This window comes from Rattus rattus, chromosome 1 (genome assembly GCF_011064425.1).
Source record: "Rattus rattus isolate New Zealand chromosome 1, Rrattus_CSIRO_v1, whole genome shotgun sequence".
Taxonomy (NCBI): Eukaryota; Metazoa; Chordata; class Mammalia; order Rodentia; family Muridae; genus Rattus; species Rattus rattus.
This window is the reverse complement of record NC_046154.1, coordinates 14,008,484-14,012,168: the sequence shown is the minus strand read 5'-3', so window position 1 is coordinate 14,012,168 and position 3,685 is coordinate 14,008,484. Positions and strand designations below refer to the sequence as shown.

General features: G+C 45.6%; 1 pseudogene; it reads left to right on the top strand.

Moving 5' to 3' along the window:
- Positions 1-1,503: 1,503 nt before the first annotated feature.
- Positions 1,504-3,685, top strand: LOC116890265 (annotated as a pseudogene).

The window sequence follows — 3,685 nt, the reverse complement described above, 5'->3', positions numbered from 1 at the left end:
CAGACACTGAAGAAAGAAATTGAAGAAGACCTCAGAAGATGGAAAGATCTCACATGGTCATCGATTGGCAGGATTAATACAGTAAAAATGGCCATTTTACCAAAAGCGATCTACAGATTCAATGCAATCCCCATCAAAATACCAATCCAATTCTTCAAAGAGTTAGACAGAATGATTTGCAAATTCATCTGGAATAACAAAAAGCCCAGGATAGCTAAAACTATCCTCAACAATAAAAGGACTTCAGGGGGAATCACTATCCCTGAACTCAAGCAGTATTACAGAGCAATAGTGATTAAAAAAAACTGCATGGTATTGGTACAGAGACAGACAGATAGTCCAGTGGAATAGAATTGAAGACCCAGAAATGAACCCACACACCTATGGTCACTTGATTTTTGACAAAGGAGCCAAAACCATCCAATGGAAAAAAGATAGCATTTTCAGCAAATGGTGCTGGTTCAACTGGAGGTCAGCATGTAGAAGAATGCATATCAATCCATGCTTATCACCCTGTACAAATCTTAAGTCCAAGTGGATCAAGGACCTCCACATCAAACCAGATACACTCAAACTAATAGAAGAAAAAGTGGGGAATCATCTCGAACACATGGGCACTGGAGAAAATTTCCTGAACAAAACACCAATGGCTTGTGCTCTAAGATCAAGAATAGACAAATGGGATCTCAAAAAAAAAAAAAAAACTGCAAAGCTTCTGCAATGCAAAGGACACTGTGGTTAGGACAAAACGGCAACCAACAGATTGGGAAAAGATCTTTACCAATCCTACAACAAATAGAGGGCTTATATCCAAAATATACAAAGAACTCAAGAAATTAGACAGCAGGGAGACAAATAACCCTATTAAAAAATGGGATTCAGAGCTAAACAAAGTATTCACAGCTGAGGAATGCTGAATGGCTGAGAAACACCTAAAGAAATGTTCAACATCTTTAGTCATAAGGGAAATGCAAATCAAAACAACCCTGAGATTTCACCTCACACCAGTGAGAATGGCTAAGATCAAAAACTCAGGTGACAGCAAATGCTAGCGAGGATGTGGAGAAAGAGGAACACTCCTCCATTGTTGGTGGGGTTGCAGACTGGTACTGGAATATTACAACTGTGGTTCTTGCCTTTGGAAGCAAATCTATCATAGATTTTAATCTAAGGCAGAACCATCTCAGGCAGATCAACTGCTCGTTTTTAGCTTCTAGTCGTGGGCTCCTGACATTGAAAGGAGAAGAAGAAAGGGAGAGGATTGTGGGAGGGGTGACCAGGAGAAGGGAAGAGAGTGGAGTATAAAGTGAATAAGTAAAACAAAGTAAATTAAATTTTTGAAAAAGGAAAAAGAAACTCTGCCTACTACTGCATTAATCCATCCTGAAAAGCCCTCATGAAAATATGTGCAAGTTCCTACTTTTGCTGAGGACCATCCTCCCCACCACACATGGAAGCTCCTTACCCAGACTTCCAAATAATCCACCTCCTCCATGGTAGAATATGATGCCTCGCCGGAGTTTTGAAGACACTTTTTTGGGCTTGAACAGCCTCACGGGCACTGTCCCAAAACGCGTGTCAGTCACTAACATATTGGGATCCTTCTTTATTATTATTACTAGGTCTTGGATAAACAGTAAAAATGCAGGCGTGGAACAAATTCTCAGTTTCTCTAGTATGGTTCCCTGTAGAAAGTTCAAAGAAAAGACAGAAAGTTGAGGCATAGGAAAGAGTGAGGTGGGTGTGTTGTTGCTGAAGCCACTTAAATCACTCAGGTGTGTTTACCATTTCTCACCTGCTTCATACATGTGTAAAGAGGTCATGAGGACATCAATGGCTATTAATTCTTTTCAGATAGGAGAGAGTGTTCAAGCTTTTTTCTCTATAGATCCTGAGTGAATAACATGTTGCTGTGATTGAAGTGCTAGCCTCCATCAAAATTCACATTCAAATAACATTGCTAGTGCCAGTGTTAAGAAGTGGGAAATGGGGGCAGCACTGGGCGAGGGAACAGGCTCCGGTGGGACGGCAGACTCTTTCCAGTGCCTGCGTTGCTCTTCACCCTGGACATGTTCTCCACTGGCTTGTGAGAGATGAACTGGGCTGGGGCAGGACCAGGAAGTCAAGAAAGGAAAGTGGTCAAGAGACATGGCTGCAATTTCTGGCTGCATTTGGAAACCAGAATGATAGTGGAAAGGGTTGGATGATCTGGGGTCCAAGGCGAGGCTGGTTGCTTGGCCTGAGGGGGGAGATCTGCTTGTCATTCAAGCACTGAGGAATCTTTTACCCACTCCTAACAATTTCCTTTGGGTCTCCTTCCAGCTTGGACCTCAGGCACATGCAGAGGACACAGAGCGTGGACAACATCCAGTTTCTGCCTTTTCTCACCATGGATATCAAGTGAGAGCATTGTTGGCTGCGGTGGGAAAGGCTGAGGGAAATGCAAGAGAACCCTGGGGACCCACTGCAACCCCAGCCCCTTGGACCATAATCCTCCTTCCCTCACAGCAACCTGGGCTGGCTGAGTTATGGAGTCTTGAAGGGAGACGGGACCCTCATCGTCAATACTGTGGGCGCAGTGCTTCAGACTCTTTATATCCTCGCATATCTGCACTACAGAACTCAGAAGGTAGAGGCCCTCCCTTTACCCTTCTCTGGCCCACACTGGTCCATGTTGGCAGAGCCTACAGTCTTATTTCCTGGAAGACCAGTAGGATGGCATTACTTCCTTTTCCTAGAAGGCCCTTCTGCTTCTCCTTCCCATCAAGTCAACCCTTCAAAATGCACACAGAGCCACCCACCCTCTCCTTGTTCGAAAGGCTGGTGGCTTACCCAGCCCCATGGTGTCAGGGATACCCTGTGCTCTCCAACAGTCTGTGGAGAGAGGGATAAACCGTCTGATAGTTCCTTTAGGGTTAGGACCAGGGCCAATGGCTAACGGCCATTAGCTCTGCTTCCCCATTCAACCACACCAACATTCACTAATCCCTTATCATATGTGTATGTGAGGCTCACATGAAAAAGGGAGGGAGGAAAAAAAGATGCTTTCCCCTTCCCTGGAGACCCTCAGTGTTGTGTGGATGACACTTCCTTCAAGTGACTGACTGGTGAGAGACTGACATGAAGGCTGGGATAAAAGCTGATTTCCCCATTAGAGCATGGCCGAAGACAGGAAGAGGCAATTCTAGCAGAGAGATCAGTGTTCTGGGTACACATGTAAGACGCCTCTCCCCTGCAGCATGCCGTGCTCCTCTAGACGGCAACCCTGCTGGCTGTCCTTCTCCTGGGTTATGGCTACTTTTGGCTCCTGGTGCTGGACCTTGAGACTCGGCTTTAGCAGCTAGGCCTCTTCTGCAGTGTCTTTACTATCAGCATGTACCTCTCCCCACTGGCCGACTTGGCCAAGATCATTCAGACTAAATCAACCCAGCATCTCTCCTTCTCACTGACCATTGCCACCTTTCTTTCCTCTGCCTCCTTGTCCATCTATGGGTTTCACCTCAAAGACCCATACATCACGGTGCCCAACCTTCCAGGAATCCTTAACGGCTTTGTCTGCCCCGTGCTTTTCTACAAGTATCCTCCAGAGGAAGACACGAAATACCGCCTTCTGTACCTTAGTGCCAACTTGATACCAAACAGAGCTCCTGCTTCCACTGGTCCTTGTGACCAGTTCCATGGATGA